The sequence below is a fragment of the Pinus tabuliformis genome, chromosome 3_1 (assembly GCF_031772625.1).
Source record: "Pinus tabuliformis cultivar Carrire ecotype Pingquan chromosome 3_1, CPIR1, whole genome shotgun sequence".
NCBI classification, from domain to species: domain Eukaryota; kingdom Viridiplantae; phylum Streptophyta; class Pinopsida; order Pinales; family Pinaceae; genus Pinus; species Pinus tabuliformis.
Window position 1 is genome coordinate 729,775,571 of NC_142301.1, and position 18,196 is coordinate 729,793,766.

General features: G+C 35.6%; 1 pseudogene; it reads left to right on the top strand.

The window, feature by feature from the left end:
* The first annotated feature begins 3,658 nt into the window (after positions 1-3,658).
* LOC149189381 (exocyst complex component EXO70B1-like) lies at positions 3,659-11,055 on the top strand (annotated as a pseudogene).
* Positions 11,056-18,196: the final 7,141 nt, after the last annotated feature.

Here is an 18,196-nt window from a genome sequence, read left to right on the forward strand (position 1 = left end):
AAAAGAAGTATGATTCCAACTAAAAATGGCTATCTAAATGAAATTGTGGCCTCAATATTGTGACCTCAATAAACAAGTCCTAAAAACTGTAATTACACTTTTATGTTTTTGTTTTTTATACACTTGAATTTGTGAGTGATAGAGAGCTCCAAATACACATTCACTTCTGTTTCTAGACATCTAGACTACCATGAGGTGTGAAAATTGATACATAAAGAAAAATAAAATAAATAAATAAATATCCAAATATTTAAATTGGAAATATTTAATATATCTAAATTTTGATTTATTAGAAGTTTTAAAAAATATTAAGTTAAAATTAATTTAAAAAAATATTTTGCTACATCTTTGTCTCTTCAATTCAACCCACATTTTGGGACAAGAATATATATAACAATTGAACTTTAAACCCAAATAAATAAACAAACAAACAAACAAACAAACGAACGAACAAACGTACATTTTGGGACGAGAATATATATAACAATTGAGCTCTAAACCCAAATAAAAAAAAAAACATAAAAATCATTCGTTGCTTCACTTCTTACATCTTTGCTTCATCCTTACATAATTGGTTATTAAGAATTTTTAATCTTATATAATTGGTTAAATATAGTTTCATTTTATTTTTTAAATTAATTAAAATGTAAATTATGTTATCACATTGTTGCTTCAAATATAATTTTATTATTTTAATAAGTGTGTTTTTTATGTTAATTTGAAAGAGAAATTTTTATTTTATAATATAAAAATTGTCTCATTTTATTTATATTATATCATTGGTAATTTAAAAAAAAAAAAAAATTCCATACTTATTTATATAAAATATTTTATTATGTAATTTCATTTTATTTTTTAAATTAATTAAAATGTAAATTATGTTATCACATTGTTGTTTCCATCAGAATTTGATTATTTTAAAAAATTTCATTATGTAATTTTATTTTATTTTTTAAATTAATTGAAATGTAAATTATATTATCAAATTGTTGCTTCAATTAGAATTTTCTTATTTTAATAAATGTGTTTTTTTTATGCTAATTTAAAATAAAAAATTTTAACAAGTTTTTATTTTATTTTTTATATTTTTTTAACAAGTTTTTATTTTATTTTTTAATATAAAAATGTGTGATTTTATTTGTATGGTATAATTGGTAATTTAAAACAAATATTTCCATATTTATTTATATAAAATATTTTATTATGTAATTTCATTTTAGTTTTTAAATTAATTAAAATTAAAATTATGTTATCACATATATTGTATTATTTTAATAAATGTGGAATTTTTTAATAAATTTTTATTTTTATTTTTTAATATAAAAAATGTGTAATTTTATTTGTATTATATAATTGGTAATTTGAAAACAAATATTTCCATATTTATTTATATAAAATATTTCATTATTAAATTTACATAAAAACAAAAAAAAATTAAGAAAAATCTACATTTCAAAAATATTGATTATTCTTCGTTTATAATAAATATAATTTTAAAATAATCTATATATATATATATATATATATAAACCTTTTATAATGATCATAATGCAACAATGTAATTACATATTACGAATGAAAATAATAGTTTTTAATTATTAGTAATTATTGATTTTAAATTTAAATTAGTTTTGAAAATTATTGATTTTTAAATTTTAATTGATTATAAATAAAGTATAATTTAATTTAGAGTATTTAAATTATATATAAAAAATTATATTAACGATAATAGGATGTTTTGTTTAGTTTTATTAACTTTTTGTATAATGCAGTATTGGAGAAATGTTGCTAAGCAATAATATATTTTAAAAGTAGTAAATTAATATTTATATTAATAAATAAAAAATAGTAATAATAATAAAAATTAATATTAATTATAAATAAAATAGTTTGATTTCTATTTTAATTTTATATTAATTTATTAAAGATAAAAAAAAATTAAAAATAAAAAATAAAAAATATTTTTAATATAAGAGATTTTTATTTTTATTTTGTTAATATGGAGTTTGACAAAAAAAATAAAATTATTATATTGCATGATGTATAATTTTTTCTATATTTAATTTAGATGAATATTTAAAATATAAATATATTAATAACAAAAAAATATTTTAATGTGAATTATAATTAAAATATGTTAATATTGTAAATATTAAATAAAATAAGTGACAATAAGGAATTTATTTTTGTTAAAACATTTTATGTGTTGCTCGAAACCAGTATAGATCCATTTTAAGTATGGAACTACCAAGATCTCAAATGAATCAAATCTTAGATACAAACCTTTCTTTAAATTTTGCACTCATAAAGATGTTTGCATCTTGAGAAATCTATTCCCTTAATCTGTAATTAAATAAATCTATACTAATATAAAATGTGAAAACTGTGAAAATTTTTAACACGTTATAGTTAGTGGCGTTGGGACCAACAACAAAGCTGAGGCCATGGCACTGCATGGTCTACTCTCCTTCTGCTCTTTTTTGGACATGGGTCCCATCCAAATCTTAGAGGACTCCAAGATCATTATTGAGCATGTTTCCGGCACACAGTGCATAAAAATGACAGTCTATCAGGATGGCTACACAAGATTTCATCATTATGGAAGCGCTCACTCTATCCTATTTCTCATACCAGGAGGTCTCAAAATGAGGAGGCGGATGAACTTTCAAAGAAAGCACTGGAATCTCAATGCGGTGTGTGGTACTTGAACATCACGGTAGAATCCAACACACACTGCATTCAACCTTTCTCTATGCCCAGTATATAGCTCAGTGTTTAACCTGGTATGTTTCATGAGCCCGTTCACTCATTCCTATCATATGAACAGGTAGAAGATTTGACTTACTCACCTCTATGCATAGAATAATTAGATTTTCTACGGCCATGTTTTCTGAACAATCATCACACATATGGACAATGAGCCTGATTAGAATGTAATGTTTTTGATGTACAGTTTCATCTTTTCCTTACTGGCCAGAATATGGCTCAATTTCCATAATTGTATTCCACTTTTAGGAATATAATCAATATACAACTTTTTCTTTCTGAAAAAAATTAACATAAATATATTAATAAACTAAACTGTAATATAAATATAATAATAAACTAGAAATATATTTGCTATAATTTTAATTTTATATAATATCAAAATTAATCAAACTTAAATATATATGGTTAAGGCTCTACGCAGCATTATAATGTTCAGTGCTCCTACCGTGATAATGTTTTGAATAAAAATCAATGAACAGTTTACCGTAATAGTTATGAATTCAAGTGCATCGGGCATGACACTACAGTCAAGGACCACTTGAGTACCAAATGACTTATAATCTTTCAATGAACATTCTTTCAACCTCTCAGTGCAGCGGAGTTGAAATGGTCTACAGGACTGATAGCTCAGCCACATGCAGAAGGGGGACAAATTTATGCGGGGGACGACCAGATTTAAATGTAGACCACGTCCACCCAAAACATTTAGACCGCTTCAAATAGAAGCATTAGAACTCGAGTATCACATCGTGCTCTCATGTTTATCAACGCTCTGGACGTTTCATAACTACCCTTTCTATCTTCTGCATTTCTCCGTTCCCTCGATTCTCTCTTGGATTCTAATCATCTCAGACGCTTTTTGATGATACTGTGTACTCATTATACGTCAATGGAGATAGAAGAAACAGCAGCAGATGGAGGGGAAGGAGAACGCAGAGTAGTGGCCACTGAACGTCATATCATGAAATCTTCGGGCTCCTCAGATCACATAACGAGAGACATGCTCACAGTCCCTTCCACCTCCGACAACCGCCCTTCCGCCATAAGTCGTCAAAATCACAACACCCGACCTGGGAAATCGGCCGATTTGGGGGACAATTTGTCAAGCATTAATCATGATCAGCGCCGATCACTGTTCAGTCGGCGCCGATCACTATTTAGACGGCGCCGATCACTATTCATCCGGCGTAGTTAATGTTTACCCGTAGCTGAAAACTGTGTATAAATTTCCAAGCTCAATGATGAATCAAACAAGTTGTGTGTGAGTTGTTTGAATGTGTTTTCTGTTCTGTGTTTGTCCATCCATGCTCTCTCTTTGTCATGGTATCAGAGCAAGTGGTGCGGCTGTGAGAGTTTTTTGTTATACGGTGCTGCCATCTCTCAGTGTTGAGAGCGTGGGGTTGTGTGAGCGTGTGAGAGACCAGCGTTAAGAGCGTGACGTTGTGTTAGCTTGTGAGAGACGAGTGTTGAGTGTTCAGAGTTTATTGATGCAAGTGGTGCGGCTGTGAGAGTTTTTTCTGCATTGGAGAAGAGTGCAATTGAAGTTTGGGCTGAGAAAGTCATTGGTAAAGGCGCTGCGAGGAGAAGCAGAGTCAGATTGAGAAAGCTGTTGGCTGAAGGAGTTAGGCGGAGCCGTTTTCTCTCAAGAAAATAAGAGCCGAGGATTTCAAGGGAGCTCCGTGGAGAAATTTGCTTGTGTGCTGGACGGAGGGCAAAGCTTGTCTTCGGATTGAAGAAAGGAGGTTTGTGTTTCTGCTGGTATAAAACTGTGTGTCGTATATGGTTGTAACAAAAAAATTGCAGCATATGTTTTTCTGAGAAAATGATAGCCTGCGGTTTGATTATGCATTCTCTAATTTCTAGTAGAAAATGAGAACATTTATGAGAAGTTGGTTCTAGCTATAAACATGTTTTATTGAAGACTAATTCTCTAAGGCCGTGTTAGAAGAAAAGACTCATTTTTGAAGTGACTTTATAAGTTTGGACTAATTCTCTAAGGTCGCTTTGGAAGGAAAGAATCATAACGTATGGTTATATAATGTTTTGTGCCTTTTTTTCAAGTATGGAGTTATTAAAAAAAACAAAGGCCATGGTTGTTAAGGAATAAGTAAAAAAAAAGTTGTTATTATTAGTGATTAATTAAGGAAATTAATTATTGAAGTGGTGGAAAATTTAGATTTGGTGGCATTTTGGTGATTGCAGAAAGCTTCTTATCATGGCAAATTTGTTGCTTGATAATTATATGAATGAATCCACCAAACTTGATGGAGAAAATTATGTGAACTGGAAATTTAAGTTAATGACTATTTTAGAAGGAAATAATTTGTGGTCCATTGTGAGTGGGGATGAGCCCAAACCCACTGTTGCAGGTTCTATTCCAGATTGGGAGAGAAGGGAGACAAAAGCAAAGGTGCTGCTGCGTATGTCCGTAAAGGACAATATTATTCCTCACATCAGAGATTGCAAGACATCAAAAGAAACATGGGATACGTTGAAGGGTTTGTATGAGACAACAAATACAAACCGAATCTTGTTTTTGAAGACTAAGCTTTTATCTCTAAAAATGGAAGCAAATGAAAATATGAGCAATTTCATATCTCGTGTCAAAGATTCAAGTGATAAGTTAGGAGATATTGGTGAAAAGGTCTCTAATACTGATTTAGTCACCATCATATTAAATGGCTTAGTGCAAGATTATCAAATTTTTGTTTCAAGTCTTGCAGCTAGAGAGAAACCCCCTTCATTTGATGAATTGACAGGAATTCTTCTACAAGAAGAGGAGAGGATGAAGAACTTTAATTTGGGCTCTAGCAGTTCAGATTTGGCATTGGTGGCCAAGGGCAAATATCCATACAGAGGCAAGCCATGGGACAAGAACAAAGGAGGCAAGTTTCAAGCAAAACAAAAAGGTATGATACAGTCTAAATTTCCAAAGAGAAATGATGAATGTTATTATTGTGGCAAACCTGGGCATCATTCTAAAGATTGCTATAAAAGGAAATATAATGAGTCTAGGCAGAGAAACAGAAGGCATAATGGAAATTTTGTGGACAAAGATATCAATGATGGATTTAAAAATCTTAAATTGTTTGTTTCTGATGCTGCATTGTCTGTGGAAAATGATGATAAGAATGCTTGGTTCATTGATTCTGGTGCATCACTCCATATGTCTTGTAATAAGGAGTGGTTTGATGAATATCATGAAAATATTGATGGAACATATGTTTGCCTAGGAGATAACAGATCACTTAAAGTTCAAGGTTATGGAGTAATAGGTGTGAATTTGCCTAATGGACAAGAGAAACAGATTCATAATGTGATGTATGTCCCTGATATCAAAAAGAATTTAATTTCTGTTTCTACCATTACTGACCAAGATTTGAAGGTGGAATTTGTTAAATCACAGTGTGTAGTGAAAGACATTCAAGATAAATACAAGGTTATTGCCACAGGAACCAGAGTTGGAGGCTTGTATAAGCTGGATGTGACCAGGAAAAGTCATCAAGCATTAGCATCTACAGCAATATCAACAGTAGATTTATGGCATCAAAGGTATGGACATCTAAATCACAAAGATTTAATGCTACTACAAAAGAACACTATGGTTGAAGGTCTTCCTGTCTTGAAAAATGATCATGTTGAATGTGAGGCATGTGTACTTGGCAAGCAACATAGGGAGGAATTTCCTATACATAAAGAAAAAAGGCAAAGGGAAATACTTGAATTAATTCATACTGATGTATGTGGACCTATGCAAACTAGATCTATTGGTGGAGCATGGTATTTTCTTATTTTTGTGGATGATAGATCTAGATATACATGGGTTTATTTCATAAGAAAGAAGAGTGATGTTTTTGAGTACTTTAAAGAATTTAAGAATATGGTAGAAAAACAAACTGGTAATTACATCAAAATCTTGAGATCTGATCAAGGGGGAGAATTCAAATCAAGAGAATTTAATCAATATTGTAAAAGCAATGGGATTCAGCAACAATTTACAGTGCCACATACACCTCAGTAAAACGGAGTTGCTGAGAGGAAAAACAGAACACTAGTTGAATGTGCACGTAGTATGCTTCAAGGTAAAAATATCTCTAATGTTTTTTGGGCTGAAGCCATTAATACTGTTGTTTATTTGAAAAATAGGAGTCCAACCAAAAGTTTAGAGCTTAAAACACCTTTTGAAGCATTTTATGGGTACAAACCAAAAGTGAGTCATTTAAGAGTTTTTGGTTGCAAGGCATTTGCTCATATTCCAAAAGATGAAAGAAGAAAACTTGATGCAAATTCAATTAAGTGCATATTTATTGGTTATTGTGATAATCAGAAAGCATACAAGTTGTTTGATCCCAGTACTCATAGACTGCTTGCAAGTAGGGATGTGGTGTTTCATGAGAATGCAAATGAAGGTAATAAAATAAATAATAGTGTATGGCATAATATTGATGATTATGTCAAATTAGACACAAGTGTTGAACAAGAACAGGAACAAGCACAGGAACAGGTACAAAATCAAGAACAAGTAGCATCAAGCAGTCATGACACTCCAAAGAGAGGAGAGGAGACTTTGCAAAGCCAAAATAAAGATGAAAGCAGTAAAACTCCAAGAAGGTCATCACGTCAAAGTCAGGTACCTGTAAAGTATAAAGATTATGCATTAATGTCTCAGATTATGAATGTTGTAGAACCTTCAAGCTATGATGAAGCTAAAGAATATGAAGAATGGAGAAATGCAATGAATGAAGAATATAACTCTATAATGAAAAATGACACATGGGAATTAACAGAATTGCCTAAAAATAAAGTTCCCATAGGATGTAAATGGCTTTATAAATCTAAATTTAATGTTGATGGAAGTATTGATAAATATAAAGCTAGATTGGTTGCTAAAGGATATTCACAAAAGGAGGGAATTGATTATGAAGATACTTTTGCACCTGTAGCTAAGATGAACACAATTAGAATTATGATTGCATTAGCTACAAAATATAATTGGAAAATGCATCAGTTAGATGTCAAATCTGCATTTTTGAATGGTGAGTTAAAAGAAGAAGTTTATTTAGTCCAGCCTGAAGGGTTTGTAAAACAGGGACATGAGCATTTGGTTTGCAGGTTAAAGAAAGCTTTATATGGCTTAAAACAAGCACCAAGATCATGGTATGTGAAAATTGATTCTTTCTTTGATGAGAAAGGTTTTATGAGAAGCAAGAATGATCCTAACTTATACATCAAGGAAGATGAAGACAAGAATGTTGCTTTAATATCTGTATATGTTGATGATCTTATCATAACAGGAAATGCATGCAAGTTGATTGAAGAAATTAAAAATCAGTTGTCACATGTATTTGAGATGAAGGATCTTGGTGAATTGCATTATTGTTTAGGTCTTGAAGTTTGGAGGGAGCCTGGTAAGACATTGATCACACAAAGCAAATATACAAGGGAAATCCTTAAAAGATTCAATATGACTGAATGCAAAGCAACATCTACTCCTTTAGAACAGAATGTCAAATTGTGCAGTGATGATGGAACCAAAGAGGTGAATGGAACTATGTATCATCAACTGGTGGGAAGTCTGAACTATCTCACCACTACCAGACCAGATATAGCATATTCTGTCAGCATACTTAGTCAGTTCATGGCTAAGCCTTGTGAAAGCCATTGGAAAGCAGCAAAGAAAGTCCTTCGATATCTGAAAGGAACACTTAATTTTGGTATTATTTATACTGATGAATTTGATGTTGAATTGGCAGGTTATTCTGATTCTGACTGAGCTGGAAATCCAGATGATAGGAAATCTGCTACTGGATACGTTTTCAACATTGGTTCAGGACCAATATCATGGAGCAGTAAGAAACAACCAACTGTTTCATTGTCATCCACTGAAGTTGAATATAAAGCATTATGCAGTGCTACCTGTGAAGCAATATGGCTTAGGAGAATACTTGAAGATGTTGGAGAAACACAAAAAGCACCTACAGTAATCAGATGTGACAATCAAAGCACTATCAAATTGGCAAATAATCCTATGTATCATGCAAGGACAAAACACATTGAGACACAACATCATTTTGTAAGAGAAAAATTGCAATCAAAAGAAATTGACTTATCATATTGTAATACAAATGAAAATGTGGCTGACATATTCACCAAGCCTCTTGGAAAGGTTAAATTTGAAATGTGTAGAAATAAGTTGTACATTGTAGAAAATCCAAATTATGTTGTAAGCCTAGCTGAGACTTAGACCAGCAGGCAAGTTAACATGTAGATCGTGATTAAGGGGAGGTGTCAAGCATTAATCACGATCAGCGCCGATCACTGTTCAGTCGGCGCCGATCACTATTCATCCGGCGCAGTTAATGTTTACCCGTAGCTGAAAACTGTGTATAAATTGCCAAGCTCAGTGATGAATCAAACAAGTTGTGTGTGAGTTGTTTGAATGTGTTTTCTGTTCTGTGTTTGTCCATCCATGCTCTCTCTTTGTCACAATTTGGCTTCTGCAAAACGCATAATCTCATTCTGGGACTCGAAAGCGGCCAAATCCATGACATTGTTCAAGAGCAGCCGAAAGAAAGACTACGAGCATCTTGCCGTCGTCGACCGTCTCCGGCATCTCATGGAAAATCTAGTCGTCACTGACAACAGCTAGCCAAACTGGTGCCTGCGCAGCGCCTCATGGAGATGTCGATGGTCCGCCTGAAAGTAGAGTTTCGCCGAATTCTCTTGGCCAACGTCGCGCCGACGATGGTAACGGACGACGACAACTCGAGCCACGGCTCGAGGGACGAGGATTCAACGGACGAAGAGGGGAGCAGCGGCGGACGCAGTCGGACTCGAAGTTCTAACGCCGACGAAATTTGTGAAATCGACATGATGCCGCTGGACGCCGTGATAGACCTCCGCAGTATAGCGAAGCGCATGGTTGCAAGTGGGTACGGGAGGGAGTGCGTTCGAATCTATGGGAAGACCAGACATCCTGTAATTGAAGAGTGTCTCAACAGAATCGGCATCGATCGGATTAGTACGAGCGATGTGCATAAGATGGAATGGGGAATTCTGGACAATAGGATCAAGAACTGGATACGCGTGATGAGTATTGCGGTGAGAGTTATGCTCGCGAGCGATAAACGTCTCTGTGACGAGATTTTTTCAGGTTTTAATAATGTCAGGGATTCCTGTTTCGCTGAGGTCGTCAAGGGGCCGGCGACGAAGCTTCTGGCTTTTGGCGATTCTGTGGCCATGAGCAAAAAATCCAGCGAAAGGATATTCAGGCTGCTCGACATATATGGGTTTCTGTTAGACCTTATGCCCGACATCGACGCCATTTTCAGCCAAGAACCATGCGCAAGCGTGAGGATGCAGGCCTCTACGATCGTAATTCAGCTCGGTGAGTCGGCACAGAGGATTTTGAAGAAATTCGAGAATGCAGTCCACGGGGAAAATTCAAAGACCCCGCTCCCAGGCGGCACGATTCACACGCTTACGAGGTATGCTATGAATTATCTTAGTTTTCTGTCTGATTACAAGGAGGCTCTCAAGAACGTAATGGCCAATGCACCAATTGATCATATCTCCAAGCTAGCACTGCCTGATGGCCTCATGGGCATGTTTGGGGACTTGGATAGCCATCGTGATAATGAATCGGGTAGCCCGACCTCCGCTCTGTCCGCGAAACTTGGATGGATTATCACCATCCTGCAATGTAAGATAGATTCAAAATCTAACCTCTACAAGGATGTTGCTCTGTCATACCTATTTCTCATGAACAATTTTCATTACATCGTGAAGAAGGTCAAATGTTCGAAGCTTTTAGGGCTGTTAGGGTATGGCTGGTTGAGGAAAAATCAGGAAACTGTGAAACATTATGCGGCAAATTATGAGCGAGCGGCCTGGATGAAGCCTCTCAATTGTTTGAGGGATGAGGGGATTCATGTGTGTGAGAGTGCTTCCACTGGAACGTCAGAGCAGGCCCTGAAGGATAGATTCAAGGGTTTCAATTTTGCAATTGAAGAGGCACTCATGAAGCATTCTGGTTGGATAGTGCCGGATATGGAGCTCCGGGAGGAGATTAGGATTTCAATCGCTGAGAAAATGATACCAGCCTATCGGTCCTTCTTGGGTAGAGTGGGCAAGAGTTTGGAAAGTGGGAGGCACTATGAGATGTATATAAAGTACACGCGTGAGCAACTGGAAACTCGTCTTTTGGATCTCTTTCATGGCAATTCATCACCCTTAAGTTCAAGAAATCCATCGTCCTTAAGTTCAGGGAGATCACAGAAGGAATGAGAGAATAAAGATAGAACAATATGCCATTACAGTATGATCAGACTACTAAAAACTTGGTGTTCATGATTAATATTGAGATCGCTGGGACTTTGCCTTCTGTACATCTAACTTAACTCCTGCGAAAACAACGTTCATTGTAATGAGGCTATATACAATGTAGCTTCCTAATGTAAAATTTCAGTGCACATATATTGCCAAAAAAACCTCATTGCAAGAGTTATCGTTGACACTTTTCCTTGAACTACATGTGAATTTCTGTGCTTGTTCTGATAGGAAGTTCCATACTTCACTGAATCCCTAATCATTGAGGGTCTACTATGCTTATGATGGTCACTGTTTTCACATCCTATAAAATAAGTCCATGCTTGAACTCTACACAAGCTGACAGCAAGAGAGGTAACTATCCATTTGGTCTAAGGACAAGGATTTTGGATGCCTATCCTCCTTCATTTACCAAAGAGTGTCTCTTGATATTTCACCGTGTGTAGTTGATCTGTTCTGTATAGATTGTAATATTTGTAGAACTTATTGTTTTCAAAAAAGTCACACGGTTGAGAAAGACATCTTCGCTGAAGATAGAGTCTGCCTTACACGTTTATTTTTCAGTAACTTTGCCCAGGACTCTTTTGTTGCTCGGCAGCTACCTAAGATGATTATAGGGAGAACAGCAAACAATAAACATTTAGTTCTAGCACATTTACTGCAACTGAGGGTACATGTGGGTTGTAAATTTCTGTGTATTGCTTTAACCTGTAATGAATGGGTTGTAACATGGTGCATAATGTTTATTAAGAAAACATTTTGAAAGAGTATCAAATGTGGGTTGTAAATTTCTGTGTATTGCTTCAAGCTGTAATAAACAGGTTGCAACATGGTGGTTTATTAAAAAAACCATTTTGAAAGAGTGTCAGATTTATTTTAAATGGGCATTTTTATTTTGATTGCACGTTATAAAAATATTTTAAAATTTTACAGAGAGGTAAGATTAAACAATCAACTTCGCTTGTATCCCTTAAGTTCTAAAATTTTCCAATCTACAACCCAATTCAACTATCCTATAGAGTGAAATGACAAACCCTATGTTTCAAATATCAACATAAAGCGAAAAACCTTAACCTCAAACAATAAAGTGAAAGGCTACCACGTCTGAATCTGAATCTGGCAAATTTCCGTTATGAAACTTTATTTTTTAATGTGGTGGCTTATAAAATTAAATGTATCCCAAATGTATGCGTACAATTTTTAAACTTTAGGCCAACTGAGTAATATTTTATAACGAATTCCACATAAAAGAGGACACCGTTCATTACTCAACTATTCAATATTTAAAAACGAATTCCACATCGATGGGACATCATGCATTACTGCGAAGTCAGGGATACATAGTCCTTTTGGGAGTCATTCTCAACGGCTTTGTCTACGGACGTTACAAATTCTTTTGGATGGTAATGGTAGTTGTTTTTTTCTTTTTTTTTTGGAATTTGGTAAAAAAAATTATAAGATTTAGAAAGTTGGATTGTTGAATAATTTTTTATGGTAGAAATAGATTCAGCATCATTAAAAAATTTTGAGACACCCAAAATCTTGAAATTTGACAATTGTAATTTAGATTTTCAAAAAATTTTGAAAAATTTTGTCATAATCTTATCTAAATTTTTATTATTTCTAAACTAATTTATGAGTTTTTAAGACTTAACTTTTGACAAATAATTAACAGTGAGAAAATATAGAGATATACTGAGAATATGACATAGTTAAAATTAGAAAATAAATATTAAACACTATAAACTAAATTAATAATTGGTTTACTATTTTTTTCGTCTTCTCCATTAAATATTACTTTTATCCTATTTAAAAAAAATGTAACCCTGGATTAAACATTTTGTTTATAATTTCTATTTAAATTTCGGTCGAGTATATTTGATAAAAAGTTTTATATAAAATAAAGATATATTTAATTGTTATTTTTTGTAGTTATAAATGTTATTAGAAACTCAGATTAAACATTTTGTTTATAATTTTTATTTAAATTTTAGTTGAGTATATTGGATAAAAGGTTTTAAATGAAATAAAGATATATTTAATTGTTATTTTTCATTTTCGTGTCGCTTTCTGATGTTAAACTCAAAACCCAAAACAAATATGTTAAACTCAAAACCCAAAACAAATATGTAACATCCCTCGTGAAAAGTTAATGTTAGTAAATGATAAAAGTAATTATGAACAAAGACTTTATTTGAAAAATATATATAACTCTGTTATTAATTTTATGTTAATTAAAAACAATTGTGTTAGTGCTATTTGAACTGAGCTTATGATTAAATCATGGTTAGTAACTGTGGAATCAGTTACGATGGAACCCTAACTACCTTCAGGGGTAGTTGAGACCCCAGAGGAAAAGGGGGAATGCCAAGTCTGGTTGGGATCAAATGGCAGAGAAGAAAAAGAAAATGTTCATGCTATGTCTGGTTAGGATCAGATGGCATTAAGGAAAGGAATTTTCCTGTGTACGCTATGTCTAGTTAGGATCAGATAGCGTTTACTGGCGAGACCAGTGTAATTGCAGTCGAGAGGACCTGCAAGTGCTTGGGGGTGGAAGATTAAAGAGGAACTCTTCCTACGGACGGGTGGATTGACAAGCATTACAAGTAGGTTTGTAAAGAAACAGGTACGGCCTACAATGTGTATATTTACTTATTGAGATGTCTCTTGTATGGTTCTGTGTTAAAAGATACACTGTTCTGCGCTAAGAAGATTGATTCAGTGGAAACCCTTTGACTGTCATTCATAACCGAAAATAAGAAAAGAACACTAGTCGCTGTATATTAGACGGAGACCGAGACACTTGCATTCTGAAGAAACGAATATTAAACCCTTGCATATCTCGTTCGGAAATAACAGTAGAAAAGTTGAATAAATAAGTCTTTGCTACCACAGGGACAGCAAGAAATATGAACAGAATTAATACTGTAAAAACTCCTACTTATATTTACATGTCGAAGGAAAGAATCAGAATTCTTTATTTACAGACAGAATCGAAAAGAAAAGTACAGGCACTCTTTGCAAAGGAATGTATTATGCTCATAACAATATGGCAATTATTTTATAAGACGGGACTGGCATGTCTCGCAAACCCAATATATACACCGTAGTAGTTATTGCCTTATTCAAACGAAATAAAAGAATATATATATACATTGACCTCGGCCAGGAGGACCGCAAGTACCTTAGAGTCGAAGATCCAGACACTGTATTAATAATATTCATATGCACGGATTAAACAGCACAGGGTTTACGCATTCAAGATTCATAACATTTAAAAGAAATATGTATGCCGAGGACTGCATGGTAACTGTGGTTACAAGCAGTCTCAGCCAAAGCTTTCTAGTAAAAACCCTCGCTCAGAATAAGTTAAACGAGTTGGGCTGAAGCTTATTTAGGACGGCCGGAGCACCATAGTCGAAAAATAATAAATAAACTTGGGTATAGGATTGTATACCAAGAAAACAAGGTTAATGCAGAACTTAAAACATATTTAAGGCATGCAACTCATAAACAAGCTTAACGCTGATAAAAAAAAGAAACAATGCTATTATACCGAGAACAGGTAATGCCAAAACTTAATACTTGTAATATATAGACGAGCTTGAGACGAGCATAACCCAATGGATAACATGATAAAAGTCAGAACCGTATTTGAATAACAGTTATGCCGTGAGTCGGGCATTTAAATAGATGATAAACTGTGCATAGATACATTACTCGGTGAACCAAGCTTAGACAGAGGTCGTCATAACATGAGCCCTTAAACAAAGACTAAATACAATAATCTAACAGACGAGGGAAATGAACCATATAGGTTCGTAGCTAGTAGAACCTGGTCGTATAGCGGAGGAAAGTTTGGTAGCAAGGAACTCGGCATCCCTGTTCAGCAGAACAGAGGATTAGCCACTGTTCCGAGAAAGAAAATCGAAATCAGATTCTAAGAAAGAGGATTTCCTCATACCTGTGGCAGGATGGTCGGGGCTGGAAAGTCAGGTCTTTTCCCCATCGATGTCTGGACGCCGAAAGCCTTCCCTGTAAAACCATGGAGACAGATGACTGAGTAACATGTGAAATGACTGAGGAACGAAATCATTTAAATGTAAACAATATCAGAAATATCTTTCAAGAACTCGACTTAACCTGAGCAGTGAGTTGGAGAGTTTCTTTGTGCCTTAGTAGAGCATGGAACCCTGGTGCGGTGGAGAACCATAAGGTCTTCGGCCGAACACAGTCGAGCCGAGGACTTCGGCAGCCAAACTCTCGACCCAGAATGAAAACAATAACCAAACCAATACAAAATGAACCTTAAATATTCAACGCATGACCCTGCCTCGTGGCACAGCCTCCGCCTTTGATCTGAGGAAGTCTGCCACCACCGTCCGATCAGCGAGAAGGATCCGGAAGGGTTTGAGCGCGAAATGGTAAGACCGAGGAGTCAGCCTCGTAGCTCTCGATCACGCCACCGCACATGGCAGAACGAAGGTGAGCTGTTGATCGGGCCAGATGGATGAACCACAGCAGGCCAGTACTGCAAACGACAGTGCATTACTGTACCCATGTCTCTAAGAGCAAGTTAGTCCGATCTCGGGTTGAACGCCATACAGGTCGCAATTAAGGTTGGTGCCAGCCCATGGTACCCGGGATCTACCGTGGCAGCAACTCCCATGACCGCCACAACATAAACCCATATATATATAAGAAAACCCTTTTTATAATTAGATAGGGAATCGAATGTTACGACTAATACTGTAATCAAATGAATGTTGACTGTGATGATTATAAAGTGCGTGTCATGCAATAAAATATGAGTGTGTCAAAGCCCGAAAGGTCTTAGGTGCATGCTGTAACATTATTACATAAACATATAAGTCAAATTCTTGGAGAATCACGGTACATGTGGATTATACGTTTGATATATTATGGTCTGGTGAATGTAGATTTACTTATATATAAATTTTTTTTTTTACCTATGTTTTAGAGCGTGACAATTTGGTATCAGAGCCCAAGGTTTACAACTCTGTGACCTTTGGGAAAATTTCAAAATTACAGTAACATAAATATAAACAGTATCATGATGAAAGTTCAGATTACGCTAAAAGTAAATTATATCTGTTTAATGAGTGATTCTTAAGCAGGTAGTAGCAGAATGAGGAGAGCAATTAGTGCCCCTCATGGAAATTTGGATCAACCCGAAAATGTGGGACAACCTCAGGGACATCCTGAGTTTTGGGTGCAACTGGGAGCAGAAGGCCGCAATACTGATTCGACGCTAATGAGGACAGTTCAGGAACTGAAAGATGAAATGGCCCGGTTGCGTGCAGATAACGCAAGATTAAATGTGGAACAGGAGAGGATCCTGAAAAGTTTATCCGATAAGCAACATCAACAGCAGTCACATCCGAGGCCTGAACAGCCACGAGTATCAGATGAACACAGTTTTCACACTGAACCAGAGGAAGTGGAAGACAGAGTAGAGACGCGGGGAGAGAAGTCTGTCAGTGCTTCTGATTACCAGACTCCAAAAAGACCACGGATGGAACTGCAAGGGGAATTTCGGAAAATTAAACCACCTCATTTCGATGGGGAATCAGAAGAAGCTACAGAGGCATGGTTAATTAATATGAATAAGTATTTTCAAGTGTATGAATATGATCATCATCTTAAGGCAAGGCTGGCTATATTCCAGCTGCAGGCCAAAGCCACGCTATGGTGGGAGGAGGTCAAGATGGTGCGGGGAGTGAGTGAACAAGATGTGACATGGGAAATGTTTCAAAGATATTTCAAGGAGAAGTATCTGACAGAACGCTTTTATGATGAAAAAGCGCGAGAATTTCATGATCTGTGGCTTGGACAGCAGACCATTGACGAGTTCGTAACTAAATTCACATCCCTGCTTCGTTACGTGTCCTATATTCGTGAAGAGAAGGCTAAGGTACAAAGATTTGTTAGCAGCCTACCTCTGACCATGCGAGAAAGGATAGAGTTCGATAATCCGAAGACTATGGATGAAGCAATTCGGAAGGCAAGACTGTGTTATCAGCAGAACAAATCAAAAGGAGAAAATTCTGGGAAGCGTTGGACAGATAAGCGGGGCAGTAAAATGCCTATGGGAAGTAAGGGAGCACGCAGCAATTTTCAAAAAGGATTCTCGAAAGGAGCCAATACTAAAAATCCAACTAAAAATTAGAACAGATTCAAGCCTCCTGCAGAATCCAAGTATAGTGAACAACAAGTTAGATTGGACAATGAAGGCTCAGCTCGGCCACCTGTTCAGTGTTGGGGTTGTGGCGAACCCCATTATATTAGAAATTGCCCTCATCGGAAGGACAACGATCAGTTGTCCCAGATCTATGAAGCTTCGACGGTAGGAGATGTGGCTCGATCCATACCCAGAATCAATGCAGCATTGGAGGATCGACAAGCTGATTACCAGCCAACAATGATAGAGTTTGAAGGTAAGATCTTTGATCTATCTGTTTCTATTTTAGTAGATCCTGGAGCTACTTTAAGCTATATAAGTCCCAAAGTTGTGGAAAGCTGTGGTTTGCAAACTACCAAATTTAAAAGTCCTTGGCTAGTACAGCTGGCCACTGGAGCCAAAAGACGAGTACTAACTAAAGTCAGCAACTGTCCATTAAGGTTAGCTGGCCAAACAATAACAACTGAGTTAAACGTACTTCCTCTTGGTTCCTATGATGTGCTGATAGGAATGGACTGGTTGGAACGACGATGGTCTGTAATTAATTGTAAAACAAAAACAGTCTCTTACCGAGATGAACTGGGTGTGGGAAAAGAGATTCAAGGCATCTAGAAACCAGTGCAGATTCGGCCGATCACGGCCTCACAGCTGGTTAAGTGTATCCGAAAGAAATGCCAGATTTATGCAGTACAAGTGGGGTATGCAGATTCTGTGGATAAGGCTGCAATTGTTGAAAATATACTGGTAGTGCAAGATTTTGCAGATGTATTTCCTGAAGAAATTCCGGGGCTGCCGCCTAAAAGGGATTTAGACTTCACCATTGAGCTGGTACCCGGAGCAGCCCTAGTGTCCCGGGCACCCTATCGGATGAGTGTGCCAGAGTTAACTGAGTTAAAA